General features: G+C 39.5%; 1 protein-coding gene across 2 annotated transcripts in view; it reads right to left on the bottom strand.

Annotated features, from left to right (window-relative positions):
- The window catches only part of IL15 (interleukin 15), a 152682-nt gene extending 141955 nt beyond the window's left edge, over positions 1 to 10727 (bottom strand). The window contains exon 1 of one of the 2 annotated variants that reach the window (XM_043969776.1): positions 10561 to 10727. The gene's annotated coding sequence lies outside the window, so the exon portion shown is untranslated. Of the gene's footprint in view, positions 1 to 10218; positions 10349 to 10560 lie in introns of those variants that run through there. The other variant, XM_043969777.1, reaches the window with a different exon arrangement.
- Positions 10728 to 20467: the final 9740 nt, after the last annotated feature.

The raw sequence follows: 20467 nt of genomic DNA, 5'->3' as shown, positions 1-20467 counted from the left end.
ATTCAGAGCCCTTAAACACCAGTAAGAAAATTAGAAAAGATCCCTCCACAAATGAATGACTATAAAACCAAGCTGCATTGCGCCACTAAATGACACACATTTGACAGAGCCTTTTACAACAGCCTGAATGTATAGGTCATTGACCTCTGCAGAAAGTCAAAGCCCTTCTGGATACAGTTTTTATCCTTCCATCCCATCTACCAAAGCAATCTTCCTACTCCATCCACTTCCTGGCCAAGAGATTGGAACAGAGTACAGCAGGCTAATTATGGAAAACTGTGCTTTACCACTGCAGGACAACATTTTTTGTCATGCTCCTTATAGACATATATAGCCTGAGAAATTTTAAGCGGTTTTCCAGATTCAATTTAAATCATCTTCATCAAGTTGGCAGGTCAGGGATCGTTATCGTTATTGCCGTTGCTCCATTTTACTGATGGTCAGATGGGAGTTGCTATCAAAGTGTGTAGCACAAGATGTCGTGGTCAATGATTGGATCATAGATCTGGAGCTGGAAGAGACCATTGCGGCCCCCTAGTCTCAGAAAGGCCATGATCACACAGGGAATAAGTAGTACAGCTGAGATTCGAACCCACATCCTATGGCTTCACAGACAGCAGGCTTTCTGCTTTACCAGGCTGCTTTCTATTGAAAGAGAAGATAGGTCCCTTGCAGTTAGATTCTTTCCTCTAAACCATCTTAGCTCAGTTATTTAGTGGTTTGGGGTTTTCGTTTGTTTGTTTTGGGGGAGTATTTGTTTTTCACTTTAAAGGGGTGGTATTATTATTACAATAAGATACAGCATCATGGCAAAGTGGATTACAGGCCATCTCTGGAGTCAAGACGTCCTGCATTCAAGTCCAGCCTTTCACACATATGAGCTATGTGATCACAGGCAAGTAAACTGTTTAACTCATCAGGGTCTAGCAAAGGTAGAGAATAATTCTAAACCTGAAGTTTTCTGCATGGATGCAATCACAGGTCCAAACCAATTATTATTATTAGACAACTAATAATACCTTCCATGTATTAATGCATATTTTAAGTTACCATGTTGGGGGCAGCTAGGTGGCACAGTGGATAAAGCACCAGCCCTGGATTCAGGAGGACCTGAGTTCAAATTCACCCTCAGACACTTGACACTAGCTGTGTGACCCTGGGCAAGTCATTTAACCCTCATTGCCCCACAGAAAGAAAGAAAGAAAGAAAGAAAGAAAGAAAGAAAGAAAGAAAGAAAGAAAGAAAGAAAGAAAGAAAGGAAGGAAGGAAGGAAGGAAGGAAGGAAGGAAGGAAGGAAGAAAGAAAGGAAGAAAGAAAGAAAGAAAGAAAGGAAGAAAGAAAGAAAGAAAGGAAGAAAGAAAGAAGAAAGGGTTATCATGTAAAATGGGAGTAATTAGGTAGAACAGTTGACAGAGTGCCAGGCCTGGAGTCAGAAAGACATGTTTTTTCTTTTTTTTTAGGTTATATGATACAATCATGTTAAACATATTTGTGCATTAACTATGATGTGAAAGAAAAATCACAACAAAAGGGGAAAAAACATGAGAAAAAACAAAAAATAAACTGGAAATAGTATGGCTTAATCTGCATTGACTCCATAGTTTTTTCTCTGAATGTGGAGAGCATTTTCCATCATGAGTCTTTTGGAATTGTCTTAGATCATCACATTGCTGAGAAGAGCAGATTCTATCACAGTTGATCTTCACACAATGTTGTTGTTACTGTGTATAACATTCCCCTGGTTCTGCTCACTTCGCTCAGTATCAGTTCATGGTAAGTCTTTCCAGGCTTTGCTTTTAAAAAAAAAAAAATTGCCTGCTCCTCATTTCTTATAGAGCAATAGTATTCCATTACATTTATATACCACAACTTGTTCAGGCATTCCCCAGTTGATAGGCATCCCCTCAATAGGAAGACTCATCTTCATGAGTTCAAATCCGGCCTCAGACACTTACCAGCTGTGTGTCATATGTACAATGAGCTGGAGAAAGAAATGACAAACTACTCAATATCTTTGCCAAAAAAGTCCAAAATGGGGTCACAAAAAGTCAGAAAGAACTGAAAAATGACTAAAAAAACAAACCATAAAAAATAAAAAAGACGTCTATAAAGGCAATAATTATTTTGTTCATTTTTCAAGACTGATAAATATAGCCCACAGCCTTTTAACTTGACAGTGAGACCAGACCTTAGAGGTCATCCCTAATTTTACAGATGGGGAAGCTCAGACACAGAGAATTTGAGAGATTTGCTCAAGGTTTCACAGGAAGTATATTGCAGAACTGTGGTATTTATTAATCTCCTTTAATGAAAAAGCAAGGAAGATGGCCATGATACCATCTCCCGTTTAATAGAAACAGAAACAAGTATTCAAAAATCTAACATGTCCAAAAATGGAGTAGCAGCATCTAGAAGAGACCCCTGATTTCATATCAATTCCACCTTCTCCACACTCAGGTGGAGCAGAGTTTAGTGTCTTATTCTTGAAGGTCTTAGAAGACCAAAAGGAGACTTTTTATCCAATCTTCCACCTCCAAAAATTCTCAGAGTCTGCTACAAAACATCCTGCTATGCATTACTTCTTATGTTAGACAGAAACTAAAGGAAGAAAGAATGAATGGAGATGGTTGAAAGAGAATAGGAGGAAGAGGCTGATATGACAAAGCCCAGATAAAACAACAGCTCTTAGTTTGGGTTGAGAAACCAGACTAAGATTAAGAGTTTAAGGCCAGGGCAGCTAGGTGGCTCAGTGAATAGAGAACTGGCCCTGAAGACAGCAGAACCTGAGTTCAAATCCAGCCTCAGACATTTGACACTTACCAGCTAGCTGTGTGACCCTGGGCAAGTCACTTAACTCATATTGCCTCACCAAAAACAAAACAAAACAAAAAACTTAAAGCCACTTATCACTATCCAGAATTCATGAAGAAAGGATTTTTCCCCTTAAGATTCACTTGTTTTCTGGACGGGTTATTGTTTACTTCCCCTGATATTCCTTGCTTCCTATGAAATGCCTCCTCTTCCTCTAAACATATTTCCTTCCCTTCTAGCCTCACTTTTCTGCCTTTGACCATTTTAACTTCTACATCTCCCCTTCTGAATTAATAGTTGCCCTTCCTTCAGCCTCTGCTCAGCAAGGTAGAAGACACCCACCCATAGGAAGAAAGGAGCCATACCCACCAAACTTGATATTTATTTGGTCATTTGAAAGGGAGGGAATACCCTTTCAAACAATCTGATTGGTGCTGTTGCTAAGTAACTCCCACAAGTCTCTCAAAGTCTAGAATGATAGAAAAAATTTTGGAGTCAGAAGTCCTAGGGTTAGGAAGCCCATGACCTTGAGGCTTACACATCTGTAAAATTAAGAGGCAAGACAAGGTGATTTCTAAGGTCCCTTAGGACAGATAGCACGGTATAGGGAAAAACACTCTGGATTTGTTGTAATCGAGTCAAATAAGATAATGTTTGTAAAATCCTTTGCACAGTGGCTGTCACATAATAGGTGCTTAATATATACTTGTTCCATTCCCTACTTAGACCTGAGTTTGTGTCAGGAGGGATGGAAGTGGCAAGGTGGTAAAGTGGCAAACCTGGAATCAGGGAGACCTGAGTTCAGCTTCAGATGCTTCCTAGCTGGGTTACATTGAGCAAGTCATCTACCCTCTGTTTGCCTCAGTTTCTTCATCTGTAAAATGAGGTAATAATTAGTTACCTCCCAAACTTCTTGTGAGAATCTAATGAGATGCCTGTAAAGCACTTGGAAAAGCTCAAAGTGATATATAAATGTTAGTTATTATCAAGTCCTACCTCTTACACATTGCTGTCTGTTGGACTATCAAGTCACTTAACCTTACAATGCCTCAGGCAACTCTGTAACACCAGGGTCCTTAAACTGTAGGTGAGTCATGAACCCCCTTTGGCAATCGCCAAAGACTCTGGACAACTCTTTTGTTAGAATTCATAATTAAACAGAATGCTATTTCAGGCACAGTTTAGGTGGGTAAAAAATGAAGCATATCCCCCCCATCCAAGTTCAAGGAGACTCTGAAACCTATCCACAGACCAGCTGAAGAAGGCAATAGGACAAGACCATAAAACCTGTATGACAGGACCTGCTCTACATCTAAAACTGGCAGAGGAAGTGCTGACCTGCATATAGAGAAGAAGACCTTCCCCAGGAGATCCCTCCAGCCATGAAATCCCTGAACTATAAATGGAGAAAAAAAAAAAAAGAAAAGCACTTTGAGGCAATTTTCTGAGGGGTTTATTTCAATGCTACTTGCAAGAGAGCTGTGGTGTTTATTATTCCCATTTTGATGGCTATGGAAACCAGCAAAATGAGTAGAAAAGGAATGTTCAGTAGGAAATACATGATGGGTGACCAGTCCAATCATACCCTTTCCCCATACTATTAACTCTGCCTTGCTATCCAACAGTCTAGTTCTGTGCAAGAATTTTTAAAATCACTTATTTTATGTGCATAGTGAAGTCAGTCAATTGGGATTTATGGAGTATGTGATATGTGCCAGGCACTGTGCTAAAAAACAACACAGTCATGGCATTGGGCGGAGCAGAAAGAAATAGAGACAGAGGGTGGCCTTCATTCCTTGAAATAGATTTGTTCCATTCAATAAACTGGAGCAACTCAAACCCTTCCAAGTCTGGAAGAACCAGGCTTTAAAAAAGTATTGAAAGGTGAGAGTCATAAAATTGAAAGTTAAAAAAACAACACTGAATTAATAAAATAACACTAGGAATTGGTTTTATGAAAAGAAACAATAAGATAAGCAATTGGTTGATTTGAATAAAAACAAGAAGCAAACCAAATCATTAGTATCACAAATTAAAAGGATGAATCACTAAGAAAGATGAAATTAAAGGAATTATGAGTAATTATTTTGCCCAATTACATGCCAATAAGTTTAACAATTTAAACGAAATGGAAGAATATTTACAAAAATATAAATTGCGTAGATTAGAAGAATAGGAAATAGAATATTTAAATAGACCTATTTTAGAAAAAGAAATTGAACAGGGCATCAATGAGCTGTCTAAGAGAAAAACATCAGGACTAGATGGATTTACAAGTGAATTTTATCAAACATTTAAAGATCAATTCCAAAATTAAATAAGCTATTTGTAATAATAGGTAAAGAAGGGATCCTACCCAATTCCTTTTATGAAAGAAATCTGCTATTGATACCTAAATCAGGAAGAATTTAAAATAGAGAAAGAAAATTGTAGAACAATATTATTAATCAATATGAATGCAAAAAAAATCTAAATTAAATACTAGCTAAAAGATTACATTATATTACAAAGATTATACGTTATGATCATATGGAATTTATACCAGGAATGCAGAGATGGCTTAACATGAGGAAAACTATTAACATAATTGATCACATCAATAGCAAAAGTTTCAAAAATCCTATGATTACATCAATAGAGGGAAGAATACTTTGATAAAGTTTAACACTCAGTTCTATTAAAAACACTGAAATGTATTGATATAAATGGATTTTTCCTTAACTTGATTTTTAAAAAAATACATTTATCTAAAACCATCAGCAAGAGTTATTTGTAATGGGAATAAACTACAAGCCTTCCCAGTAAGATCAGGTGTGAAACAGGAATGCCCACTGTAACCAGTATTATTCAATATTGTACTGGAAATCTGAACAATAACAATAAGAAAAGAAAATAATAGAAGAAATCAGAATAGGGAATGAGGTAATAAAACTCTCTCTTTTTGCAGATGATATGACATATTTGGAAAAATCCCAAAGACTCAATTAAATAGTTACTTGGAACAATTATAGCAAAATAGTAGGATATAAAGTAAATCTACATAAATCATCAATATTCTATATATCCCAAACAAAACCTACAAGAAGCTATAGTCAAAGATACCCCATTTAAAACAACTTTAGACAATATAAAGTACCCGGGAGTTAACCTGTCAAAACAAACTGAGGAACTATATAAACAAAATTATTTTCAAAAACGTTTTATACAGATAAAATCATATTTAAATAACTGGAGCAATATTAATTGTTCATAGGTAGACAGGGCCAATATAATAAAAATAGCAGTTTTATCTAAATTATTTTATATTTTCAATGCCATCCCAATTAAGCTACCAAATTTTACTGGCTTAGAAAAAAATAACAAAATTCATTTGGGAGAACGAAAAGTCAAGAATATCAAAGCATCTAATGTGAAAAAATATATAAGGGAAGGAGGTATAAGAGTACCAGATCTTAAACAATAAGGTAGTAATTATGAAAACTATCTGTTAATGGGTAAGACATAGAAAGGTAGATCAACGGAACAAAATAGACATACAAATTAAAGCCCATCAGCCCGATCATTCCATGCAATTTACAGCAGCAAATGAATATAGTAACCTCGTATTTGACAAGTGTAAAGATTTAAGATTGGGCATAAGAATTCATTATTTGGAAAAATTATAGGGAAAATTGGAAAGCAATGTAGCAGAAAGTTGTCTTATACCAATTACCATGATAAGGTCAAAATGGATACATCACCTAGATACAAAGAGAGGTATTACAAGAAAACTAGCAGGACATAGAACACATTATTTATCAGCCTTAGGCAAACAATTATTATGAATAGGCAAACAATTTATTCATAAACAAGAGATAGCAAAATTAGGTATAAAGTGGATAATTTCAATTGCCTTAAAAAGGGGGTTGTACAAATAAAACAAAAGTAGTCAAGATCAGAAGGAAAGCAGAAATGGATGGGATCTTTATAGAGAGATTCTCAGATTAAAAAAAAAAAACCTCTGCCAAATCTTTAAGAATATCAGTCATTCTCCAATTGATAAATAGTCAAAGGATAAAGAAGAGGCAGTTTTATAATGAAGAAATTAAAATAAATGCATTTCTTTTATCAGTAATGACTTCGGAGTAAGTTCGAACCTTGAGATATCACTTTACACTTATCAGATTGGCTAAAATGATTAAAGGGCAAAGCAACAAATGTTGGAGGGGATGTGGAAAAATTGGAACACATTCATTTTTGTTGGAATTGTGAACTGATTCAACCATTTTGGAGAGCAATCGAGAATTATGTCCAGAGCTAGGTGAGTGCCTGTACACTTTGACCCAGCAATTTCTCTCTTTTTTTTAATTTATTAATTTTTTTTTTTATTTTGAACGGGGCAATGGGGTTGAGTGACTTGCCCAGTGTCAAGTGTCTAAGGCCGGATTTGAACTCAGGAACTCCTGAATCCAGGGCCGGTGCTTTATCCACTGCACCACCTAGCTGCCCCTTTTTTTTTTTTTTTTTTGGTTTTTTGCTCGTTTGTTTTTTGGGGGTTTTCCGGGCAATGAGGGTTAAGTGACTTGCCCAGGGTCACACAGCTAGTAAGTCTCAAGTGTCTGAGGGAAGATTTGAACTCGGGTCCTCCTGAATCCAGGGCCAGTGCTTTATCCACAGCACCACCTAGCTTCCCCTGACCCAGAAATTTCAGTACCAGGTCTATTTCCAAAGATTATCAGGGAAAAAAGGAAAAGAACCTAGATGTTTTAAAGTGTTTATATCAGCTCTCTTTGTGGTGACAAGTACTGGAAACTGCAGAGATGTCCATCAATTGGGGAATGGCTGAACAAGTTGTGGTATATGATTGTCATGGTTTTACTACCATGCTTTAAGAAATGAACTCACTGATCTTAGAAGAACACTTGCACAAAATAACAAAGAGCAAAATGAGCAGGACCATGGGGACATTGTATACAATAACAACAGTATTGTTTTAAGAATTACTTTTGAACAAGCTATCTGTATTCATATAAAATGCTCTACATCACTATGAGCAGAAATTAAAACAACTCTGAGGTACTACCTTACACCTAACAGAGTGGCTAATATGACAAAAATGGAAAATATTGCATGTTGGAAGGGATGTGAGAAAACTGGGACACTAATACACTGTTGGCGAAGTTGTAAACTGATAAAACCATTCTGAAGAGCAATTTGGAACTATGCCCAAAGGAATATAAAATGGTGCATATCATTTAATCCAGCAATACCAATGCTAGGTCTGTATCTCAAAGACATAAAAAAAAAGTTGGGGGGTTATTTGTACAAAAATATTTATAACAGCTCATTTTGTGGTGGCAAAGAATTGGAAATCCAAAGGATATCCATCAAGTGGGGAACTGCTAAACAAGCTGTGGTATATGATTGTAATGGAATATTATTGTGCTATAAGAAATGACAAGCAAGATGATTTCAGAAAACCTGGGAAGACTTACATGAATTGATGCATAGTGAGTGAAGTGAACAAACCCAGGAGAACATTGTACACAGTAATAGCATTTTGTTACAGAATGTTATTTGAGGAAGACTGTGAATGACTTAGCTATTCTTAGCCTTTCTTAGCAATACAATGACCCAAGATAATCCCAAAAGATGAAGTATACTATCTACCTTCAGACAAAGAACTGATATTATTTGAATACAGCCTGAAGCATGCTATTTTTCACTTTTTAATTCTTTTCATTTATTCAAGTATTCTTGTACAAAATTACTAAGATGGGAACGTTTTACATAATTGCATATGTATAACCTATATCTGCTTACAGTTTCTGGGGTGAGAGGGGAGGGAAGGAGGGAAGGATAAATTTGGAACTCAAAACTTTACATAAAATTATTAAAAATTGGGAAAAAAGAAATACTCTTAAAATAAAATTTCCAAAAAGTATTATTTTGAATAAGTCATTTTGATTATTATACTCAATTTAATTAAAAAGGACATATGAAGAAAGACACTATCTGCATCCAGAGAAAGAATTCCTAAATAAAAGTATGTATAGAACAATTTTTCCATACATATATGTATATGTGTGCATACAGCTACACACACACACACACACACACACACACACACACACATACACACCTATTTGTATCTAATGGTAGCCATGGGGGAGGGAAGAAAAAAAAGAAACTTACATAATAAATTTGTTGTATGCTTGAAAGGAATAGCAAGTTGTGTGCAGTAGATTTGAAGTTTCATGTGCAATCATCTTTTTAATTATATCGTGGAAATGCTTTTTTAATGCACAAATTTAAAATAAAATGTTTTTAAAAAACAGTATTGCCAGAATACAGTTAAAGACCTGGATTAACTTTAAAAGAAAGGTGCTGTCAAAATACACGTCATCAGCATTTCTTCCCCAAGAGCTCTGGGCACTTCCTAATGATCATTTCATTTGTGTTCGACAAACTTTCCGGAGATCAAGTGCGCTAAGAATAGGGTAGTCAGTCTAGAAACATTTATCAAGTGCCCACTGTGTGCCAGGTACTGTGCTCCGGTGGGGACACAAAGAAAGGCAAGACAGTCCCTGATCTGAAGGAGGGGAGGAGGGGAGAAAGAGAGGCTGAATGGAGGGGGAGGGGGAGGGGGTGTGAGCGTGGGGGTGACAACATACAAACAACTATGGGCAAACAGCATATATACAGGAGATAACGGCAGAGGGAAGTCTGGAAAGAGCCTCTTGTAGAAACTGACCCTTGGAGGAAACTAGGAGCGGTGAAAGAGGAGGGAAAATGATTTAGGTCAATGTTCTGTCCCGTAAAGGGCTCTTCTTGCGGAAATGTTCATCTGAATCAAAGACAGTAAGGGGACAATCCCCCCCCCCCCTCTCTCTCTCACACACACACACACACACACACACACACACACACACACACACACACACGGGAGAAGAGAAAGAGAACAGTGATTACACATTTTCAATAGCTACTTTGAGTCTTGTCAATTGCAAACCCTCAGATGCGTAGTTTTGCAAGCGTGACTCTTCTCAGAAAACCAGCCAAGTTCCCGACTTTGCAAGCGCGCTCCGCTCTCCTGCCGTCCCCTCCCCTCCCCACCCCTTTCCCCTCCACCTGCCTGACTTCTCAGCCAGATCCCCGGAGCGCAGTTAGTCTCGGCCCCTGCTTGGGGACCCTCCCACTCAGAGCCAAAACTGAGGTGGGCAGCCGCCCCAAGGCTGCGGGATGACGGACAAAAGCAAGAAACTGGAAGTGGGCAGAGAGAGCAGGGCCGGGGGAGGGGCGGGGGCGAGCGGAGCGCGTGGAATTAGGAGAACAGCTAGCGAAAGAGTTTAGGAATCCTTTGGGTAGACGCCAGGTGCCTTTAGACGGAATCTTGTCTAGAGTCAAGCTACTTCCCAGGCGGATTACCTTGGGCAAGTCACTGCACTTTGTTTTTCGGCTTTCTCTTCTGTGAAATCACAGAGGTTGGATCTCTAAGGTCCTCTGTTAGCTCGAAATCATGGAAACCTCGGGCAACTAAGAAAAGAGCCTGGGGGCCCAGGGAGCCTAGCTAGGGCACTTCCGGGACAAGAGGGAAGAAAACGAAAAAGCCGCACAGGGCATGGCCAAGGCAACCTCCTGGAGGGGGCGGCAGTCGCGGAGCTGGCGGATGCCCAGATCTGGGCATGGCTGAGGGCACTAACCTTCAAATTGTTTAAGCAACGCCCACCCCACTTCCCCCGTTCCAAACCCAGGACTCGCAGGTCTTACCTCCATAGGGTCCCGGCTTGCAAGCAGGTTCTGGGGAGCGGTGAGGTCGCGGGCAGGAGCAGGCAAACATGAGAGCCAGGGTCCGTCCCAGCCAAAGCATTTCACGGCTCTGCGCCGAGGGCAGCAAGAGAGAACCCGCCCTCCGCCTTCCAGGGTCAACAGGGCTTCCCCAAGCGCCAAGAGAAACAACCTTCTCTGGTGCTAAAAGAAAAGTGAAAGAGGAAAGTGTCCAAGAGCCAAAGCTGGCTTCGAAAGCCTGGACTCGGCGAGCTGGCCCCAGGCCGGGGATAACGCCACTTGGGGCGGTGGGAGTGGGGAGCAGAATGGGAGCGGCCTCGTTAGTATTCATGTGTCCCAGGTGTGACAAGCCTCCCCGGGCTTCTGGTCAAGCCCGAAATTCCGAGTTTAGGCAAATCGATCCGGAGGGAGGAATCCTCAAGTTGTTTGCAAGTAAGCTGCCACTTTTTGGGACAATTGCATTAAGCGGGGAGGGGGAGAGGAAAGGGGTGGAGGAGCCACCTGTTTGACAGGTGCCCAAATCCAGCTGGCATCAACGGCTGGGAGGGAGAGTTTGGATAATTAGCAATGCGTTGTGCACTAGCCTGGAGCAAAGCAGGGGGTGAAAAGGCAGTTAGTTATTCCAGCCTAGAATGGCTCCAGCTGGCTAGAAAGGACCAGAGGAGCAATCAAGACACCATAGGGATTGAGTGTCCCGGGATGCCTCAGATTTGAGGTACCTGGGTAGTTTGGTTTTATTGGGGAAAGCAGGGGAGGAAGACACACCTGAATATCCCCAGGATCTATCGTCTGTAGGAGTCAGGAACACAACGAATCATGGAAACTTTCTGAGCATCAGTTTTCCACTCCAGAAAATGGAACCATTCCATGTTTTGCATAGTATTTTGAAAGCACGGCACCTGGCGCATAATATGCGTTTAATAAATATTAATTGAGTGAATGTAATTAACCTGAATGTGCCAGGTAAATATGAGGGCAGCCGGGTGACACAATGGATTGAATGCTGAACTCGGAGACAGGAAGACCTGAATTCAAATCCTTCCTCAAACACCTCCCAGCTGGGTGCGTTTGGGGCAAGCCATTTAACCTCTCTCAGACTGTTTCCCCATTTGTAAATTAGTCATGATGATGCCACCTTCCTCACAGGAATGACGTAAGACTCACAGGAGGTAACATCTATAAAGTTCTTTGCAAACTTTAAAGTGCTATATAAACACAAGCTGTTGTCATTACTATGTGGCTGTGACTCGAGGTCCACTCACACTAGCTTTCACTCCTAAAAGTAAGCTTGAAGGTGGCTCTGCTTCAGTTTATCCTCTCTGTACCCCAGTGGCCAAGGACAGCATCTTCCACATAAGGGGTGCTTAATGAGTCCCTTAATAAAAACTCCTTGAAATGAATTGAATCGAATAGCCTTCGGATCAGAGAAAACTAGCTGTAAAAAGAAATGAGTAGAGCAAGAAGTCGGGTGTTTCAATTTCAGGCCTCAAGAGATCCTTTCCTTTTCCATTCACAGCCCCAAATATTTAGTTCCAGTTTATTTTCCTAATTAGAGAAAAAGTTGCCTTCTGCACCTAGGTGAAGTTGTAGTTCGGGCCTCCCGAAGAACAAAAGGTTTGTAGCCCAAATTGTCACAATACACTCACTACTAGGAAAAAAGAAATCCCAAATGCAATGTACATTTTTATTGAATGCAGGCCATTTGATCAGATATCAAAAGTTAATTACTTTAAGTACAAAGACCAACATATGAACATTTTACACCTCTGGAGACATTAATGTGTCTGAAAACACCCAAAGCTTATTATTAGCAAGACTAACTGACTATTATATTCAGGAAATGAGCGAAGTATGTCCATAAGCAGTTGTTACACTAATTCTGCCACTGATAACTTGTGTGACTTTAAGGCAAATCATTTAACCTCTTCTGGCTCCCTCAGTCTCCAGATCTTGAAAATGAGAAGGTTGGACTAAAAGATCTCTAAGGATCTCTCTAAATCAGTGACCCAGAAAATGAATCTCCAGTCTTGGCATTTAGAAGAATTAAAAACAACATACCGTCCTTTATATCAACAATTCAGTTTTTAAAATGTTTATCATTTTAAAAGTAATTTAAAATAGTGCATGCCAACTGCAAATTAAGTTTACTATAATCATAAGGCTACAAACCATGCCACATATCACAAGTGGATTTTTTTTTTTTTTGCGTGGGGCAATGAGGAGTAAGTGACTTGCCCAGGGTCACACAGCTAGCAAGTGTCCAGCGTCTGAGTCTGGATTTTTACTTGGGTCCTTCTGAAACCAGGGCTAGTGCTTTATCCACTGCACTACCTAGTGGAATTTAAAGTTACTCTGACTCACTATCTAAAAGCCCATCAGTGGTGTTCTCAAGTTGAACAAAGACTGGGCTGTAAGTTAAAACATTAGAAGCAGCCTGGGCACTCACTGGAGATTCCAAAGGGAATCTCACAGGGCCCTAGCAGTGTGAATCTGGAGGAGTCACTTAACTTTCTGAGCCTAAATTTCCTCATCTGAAAATCAGAGTTGTTATTGTCATTGTTGTTGTTTTCCATCAACCGAACATTTATGAAGTACTTAATATTTGCAAGACACTAGGTTAGACACCAAGGATTCAGGAGAAAAAAAAAAGTCCCTGCCCAGCTGTACACAGATAGATGATACAAATTATTTGAGGATCAAGTGCCAGTAAGTGGAGGATGAGGATGTGGAAAGCTTTCCCATTTGGGAGGCAGTACCTGAAATGAAGCTCAAGTCCAAGGGGATGAGGTGAGGAATAAGTGCAGTTCAGCTATGGGCTACAGCCAGTGGTGTGCCAGTAAATGTTTAACAAGTTCTCAAAAATCAAAACAAAACTGTAAGCAGGTCATACTTCTAAGGTGAATCTGTATTAACATGTTTTAATCACTTTCTTAAATCTAGATAACCAACAAAACAATAAATCAAACCCTGATTTGCCCAGAATAGCATTTACCATTTCCAAAGTAAAAATACTCACACTGAAAATCACCTCCGGGAACTAGTTGGACCTGGCAACAGAACTTCTAGTATGGCCCGTGCAAAGACACTAGACCTCAAGTTCTTAGCACAATAAGTAGTCCAGGTATAATCTCAATCCATTTGTACATTAGACTGCATTAAAGAGGACTGACTTCCCCAGGGAAAGAAATAAGCATTTATTTAGTACTAAGGCCTTTGCTTAAAAGGCCAACTTCTCCCACTGCAACCTGGGCCATCTCCAGTTTTCCTGATGTCTATCTTGCCACTGGATCCAGATGGCTCCAGAGGAGGGAGTGAGGCCAGTGACTTTGCACAGCCATTCCTCACTTCAATCTGATTCGCTGCAAGTCATGACATCACCTCCCTGATGCCATGGTCCTCTTAGAGATCAAAGGACAAACAAAAACAACTATGTACAGGGTGCTATGCTAAGCACTTTACACATACTCTCTCATTTGTTCCTCAAAACAACCCCCCAAGATAAATACTATTATTAACCCCCCCATTTTATAGATTAAGAAAATGAAACAGCAGAGGTTAAGTAACTTGCCCAGAGTCACACAGTTAGTAAGTGTCCCAGGCTAGATTTGAATTCAGAATTTCTGACTCCAGTCCTAGAGCTCTATCCAATTGGTCACCTAGCTGACCCTTGACAGGGTGACAGCCAGACACTGGAATTGGAACTGGGTTATCCTAATTTAGAGGCCAACTCGATCTGACTATTGGAGTCTTCCTGACTCTAGGCCTAGTATTTTATCCACTTCACCGTCCAGTTGCTTCAATAGTGATTTATAAATATTTGATGTATTGAATTCAATAATATTGATGTGCTATTTCATATTATAAATTAATGATGGGGTATTTCAATTGGCTTTTAAAAAAGATTTTAAGGGGGCAGCTAGGTGGCACAGTGGATAAAGCACCCACCCTGGATTAAGGAGGACCTGAGTTCAAATCTGACCTCAGACACTTGACACTTATTAGCTGTGTGACCCTGGGCAAGTCACTTAACCCTCATTGCCCTGCAAAAAAAAAAAAATTAAGCAAACTGACCACAAACCAAAGGTATTTTAAGGAGGGCTATGAACCCACTACCAACAATAAGATTTAAGGTTAAATATGGAAGCTACTGACTGGAATATTAATTTAAAGGAGAAATTTTTATGAAATTCATTCTGGAAATGGGTTAAATTACCATGAAAATGAATGCACTTACATATCTAAATGAATAAGGATTTCTCCTGCTCCTTTCTTTCTCTTCTTCCTTACTCTTTCTTCCACCTTGTCAACTTCCTTCTTCTTCCTCCTCCTCCTTATACCTTTATTCAGGGAGGGACAGTCCCATTCAAGAGAAAACAGGAATGGGAGCCAGAGATTCAAGCATTCAGTGCCAGGAAAGAGGCCCGTATCTACCCTTGCAACAAATTTGGGACTTAAAAACACCAAACAGCATCAACATTAGGCAGTACTCAATAGATGATGACCTCAAGAATTGAGGCCAATACATTTTTTCAAAAACAAACTTAAATAGGATTCTAAGAAAACTACTCTCACAAAAGCAAGAACAAGCATGTAATATCTTTTTCTCATTAAAATGTTCATTGGGAATATGCAAATCCTTTTTAAAAGATTATTTGTTAAGAACAGAACTAGTTGGTACTCATCCTTTTGAAAATATATTTTTATTTATTTCATTAAATATTTCCCAATAACATGTCCATTTTTTTCTAACCTTTACTTTTAAAATTTTGAGTTTTAAAGTCTCTTCTTCCCCCTGCCCCTCCCTCATCCATTGAGAAGGCAAGGAATATAAATAATATTGATCATATATGTGAAGTCATGCAAAACATATTTCCATATCAGTTATGTTATGAAAGAAAACACAACAACAACAACAAATAAAGTTTTAAAAGTATGCTTCAATCGGCACTCAGGGTACTTACTCATCTTTCTTCTCTTATCTTATCCCAACTTTTTTGCCATCTCCCTCAGGAACATCAAACATCCAAACCAGATTCATATTTCATGGACAAGATGATGTCTCCTTGTTCTATTATGTGGACTTCTGTCTATTTAGCTACAGATTCCTACCTCCTTATCTCTGGATTCTCATTCATTGGAATCATACCCCTGGCTATCTATATACCCCATAGATATTCGCCAAGGATGCTCTCTTCACTTACAATCCTTTGGTCCTCTAGCTATAATCCAGATCAGTGGTGTCAAATTCAAACAGAAAGGAGGGACCTTTAAACCTTATTCAAGGATCCCTGCAAGTCACATATTAACTTAGTTTTAAAATGTAATGTTATCCATCTTTTATTGTATTTTCGTTTATTTTGTGAAATCTTTTCCAATTGTATCATAATCTGATTGTGATGGCACTAAAGTGTTACAGACTGCAGACCAGAAGGCTGAGTTTTTGACACCTCTGCTCTAGAGAACTTCCTTGCTTTCCCCCAAGGGTCACCTTTGACCCTCTATCACTTCTTATACAGGGAGAGCTATCTGGCCTCTTGTCCTCTGAGGGGCAGAACCTTGGGCATCCTGATCACCTCCCTTGAACTTCTGTTCATTTGTGGACAGATCCTTGGGTCTCTGTCTTTATACTAATCTGCAGCTCAGTCTTTCTGACTCTTTCCCTTGGTTTTTTTTTCAACTATCTCACTTGATCTGATCCAGGAATCACTACTCAATAGGGAATTATTTCTCTTCATCTTTCTCCTGTACTTTCATTTCTCTTCATTGTCTAATTTTCTTTATAAAAACAATCTTTAAACACCAATCGTGTCTATACAACCTGACTTCAGAAACAGGGTGTTGACCGATCCGTCCAGTTGTTCATATAAAATGGGCTGAAATGACCTATTGTTTCAGTGAGTGAAGATAATGATATGGTGCCAGTTTAAATTGCAGCAAATTTTCAATTATTTCTATTCATGAAAAGTCTCAAATAAGTGCAAAACATTTCTTTGCTTTAGAAGTTCTATTCTAATATGGGTATTTTTAATAATAAAGAAATTCAGTATACTTTAAAAGAACAAAACACATTCTAAAGGAATAAATATACCAACTTCCTCACTCAGTGCTCTCCCTTCTGCACAGTTGTCTATATGAAAATATAATAGAGTAGTGGATTTATTCTCAAGGAGAACAGGGTTCCAACCCCACTTCTGACACTTATTAGTGTCTGTGACCACAGCAGGCAAGTCACTGCATTTCTCTGATCCTGTTTCTTCTTTTGTAAAATGAGAACAATGATTCACAAGCTCCTTTTTGAGGCTTGAAGTACCTTGCAAACTTGAAAATGTTTAATATCAGATGTAGATGTGGTTGTTTATTTAAAGGATACCACAATATCCTCAACCCAAAGTATCTAGGGTCTCCTTGAAGGCCTGATAAATGTACAACACTATGCTAGGCAATAGGAAGGTACAAAAACTAAATTCCACATGACTCTTGTGTGTGTGAAACTTAGACAGTCAAGTAGGGGGAGATAGTATATATTACAATCACTGTGATTTGGAATAATGCTAGTTAAATTGCAAAATTAAGATACAAACTAAGTTTTGTAAGAGACAGAAGAGGGGAGAGAAGGATTATTATGTAGTATAGTTGACACCTCAGGGAAGGCTTCATGATAGGAGTAAATTAGAGCTAGAGTCCTCAAAAGACAGGTAGAATTTCTATTGACATGGATTAGGTTGGGAGACAGCATCCCAAATATAGTTATATATGAGAGGCAGATACAGCAGAACTCTAAATGACTACCCGGACATAGAGTACACAGATGGGTACAATATGAGTTAAGGCTCAAAAGTTACGATGGCACCAGATTTTGGAAGTATAGAATACCAAGCTAAAGAAGTTGAATTTGATTTGGTATTAAGAAGCTGTTGAAGGATTTTGAACAGGAATATAACATGATCATATAAATAGTATAAACAACCACTTGGAATTGGTTAGAGATGAAGGTAGTAAAACCCATTAAGAGACTATTGCTGCGGTGTTGGTAGATGGATATGGGACCATGGAATAGAGTGGGAGCCAAGGAAATAGAAAGGAGGGATGGATGTGTAGTAAAAGTGATCCTACCAAAAGAATTCCAAGATTTGAAATTTAGGTCAGGGTAAGCCCAGTTGCTAATGATCTCCTGAAGGGTCATGGTGAGTAACTATATTAGGAGTACTCAAGATTTTGAAGAAAATGTAAATAAACCCTGGGTCCAAAGATTCCTCTGATAACTCTTTGTGGTGTGATGGTGATGTTGCTTTCTCCCAGGTTATGCTAGAAGAGCACAAGCTCTGACAGGTCCTGTTAAGCCAGAAAAGCTGTGAATGTGAGCCAAATGAGGTATTCATTGGGAGTGGGGGCTCAGGGAGGGGAAAAGTGGGGGGACAGGGAGGAGTTCCGCACCTGATATTTGGCCTCTAGGTGATGAATATTTTTGATTACTCCTTAAGAATGAAAGTAGTTGCTAAAACATGAAGGAATGAAAATCCTTCTTGGTTGGGGCAGTATTCATCCTGATGAAATAATAGTTCTTTGGAAGTCTGAAGTTCTTTGGCTGTCAATAAGCATGAAGAGCAGGTGAAATTACCATACAAATTGGCAACAGAATCTGCCTTCCAGTCTTTTTGGTCTGCAGAGGACTGGCCCTAGCCAACTCCATCATCAAATAAACAAATTTATCCTCACTGATCTTGACCCTGTTGGCAATTCATGCCTGGTGACATGCTTGACAGGGAATGTCCTTGCTCTGCTGGACTTCTCCAAAGCTGGACAGTGTTCCTTGCTTCCTCCAGATCAGAGGTTCCCAGTGTGTGCATGCCACACAACATGGACACATTTGCAGGTTTGGTGAAGCCTATGGCCTCTTTCTCAGAATTATGTTTTCAAATGAGAGACAGAAACAAAGAGAGACAGAGACAGATAGAGACAGACTCTAGGAAGAGACACACAGAGAGAAAGCTAGAGGGAGGGATTATTTACTAAGCACTAACCAGGTGCCACAGACTGCTAATAACCAAGGCAAAAACAAACAAACAAACAAACAACAAGAAACCAAGGGAGTCCCTACTCTCAAGGGGCTTACATTCTAACATGGGAAAATGAACCATAAAGGGGTCCTATAAAGCAAGAGGTGGGAGAAGAGATGTATTCATGCAGGAGCCAACTCAGATGGTATGGGAATGGAGCAGAAGGAAGCAGATCTAAACAAAAAGTAAAGTGAATGATGTGGCTGTGATTCCTCTAGATACCAAGGTCCTGGCCAGGGACGGACCAGTCATTAAGGTCCCGGAAGAATAGAATCATCCTTGAGAATCAGAAGGTGTATGGGCAGAGCAGACTTAAGAGTGAGCAGAAAGGGAAGAGAACAGCTGGGCTGGGACTCCTCAAGATACCATCATCTTGGCCAGGGACTAATCCATGAACAAGGACCCTCAGGGTAGAGTCCTTCAATGTGTAAAATAAAATATCTAGGATTACAAAGAAAACCAATTACATTGAAAAACAGTTATGCAAAAAAAAAAAAAGATTCAACAACAAGCAAGTCCACACAGATCCCAAGTTTAAAACCTCTTCTCTACCTCTTTCCTGGCTTTCTCTATTATCCCACAAACTTACTTTGGCTTTGCTCTCAGACACCTCCTTTCTACCAGAGATAAAATGATTAAAAAGTGTTAAATAGGAGCAGCTAGGAGGTGCAGTGCATAAAGCACCAGCCCTGTATTCAGAAGGACCTGAGTTCAAATCCAGCCTCAGACACTTGACACTTACTAGCTGTGTGACTCTGGGCAAATCACTTAACCCTGATTGCCCTGCCCCCCCCCAAAGTGTTAAATAAACCAATCCCAAATATTATTCTATTAGATAGTCACAGTGTCATCTTTCTTATATGTAAAGAATGAATTGTTATTTGAGGTTTTTATGACCCCATCTTTTGGCTAGAATTTTAAAAACCCTGGCTCGCACACTGGCCTGGGGCTCAGTCGCAGCACCTCTGCAAACAGCACGGTGCTCCACCCACTGGTTGTAGCCATCACCATGGCACTGGCACCTCACATCATCACCACTCTCCAATGCCTACATGAGCCTGGCAGAATCATAATGACTGGAAACCCAGTGAGGGCAGTCATGTGACTGTCAGTCAGGGCTGCCAGTCAATTGGCTTGGGGCTGTGTGTGGTCAGCCTGGGGTCTGCTGGGAAGAAGAAGGGAGGAGATTCGGGATTCTAGCTTGAAGCTGGAAGGTGACAGGACACAGCCCTGTGTTCTCAGCTCAGTCCTAGGTGGTGGTGTTATTGAGGTTGTGTCATTTTCCCTTCCCCCATTTTATTTCCTTTCCCTTAATTCTACTGATCTTGCTTGTGTTTTTAAGTTCGTTCTTGTTAATAAATCCTGTTCTGTTTTTGAAGGAGCCTGTTGGTCTCCTTCCTTGCCCCAATATTGTGGCGAGCTGCATAGCTAACACTCCCCAATTAAAAATTGATCCCTACATATATAACATAATGTTCTAGCCCAAATTACATGTTCTAGGAGGCCTTGAGGAGTGATGTTAATAATGGAAATTTCAGGCACAGTGATTTTCTAGTCAATAGAGAACTACTTTTCAAAGTTCCAGGGTAAGGCTTTGAGAAAACTTCAAATACTTCTTAGGCCTTTTCTCTTTCTGCCTTTTTCCTTTCTTTTAAAAATATGGATATTATTTTATGAAGTAATAGCACCTTCTTGTGACATTTCCTAATATTATCATTAAGGATTTTAACACCAGAGAAGGTTTTTTGAAACTATATGCAACAATAATGTCAATTATATTTTTTAGAACTTCTCCTGTGGATCTGATGAAACTTAACTGATAGCCACATCGA

Source organism: Dromiciops gliroides, chromosome 6 (assembly GCF_019393635.1).
Source record: "Dromiciops gliroides isolate mDroGli1 chromosome 6, mDroGli1.pri, whole genome shotgun sequence".
In the NCBI taxonomy this organism is placed as follows: Eukaryota; Metazoa; Chordata; class Mammalia; order Microbiotheria; family Microbiotheriidae; genus Dromiciops; species Dromiciops gliroides.
Note: the sequence above shows the minus strand (reverse complement) of the source record. Positions and strands in the feature narration are given on the sequence as shown.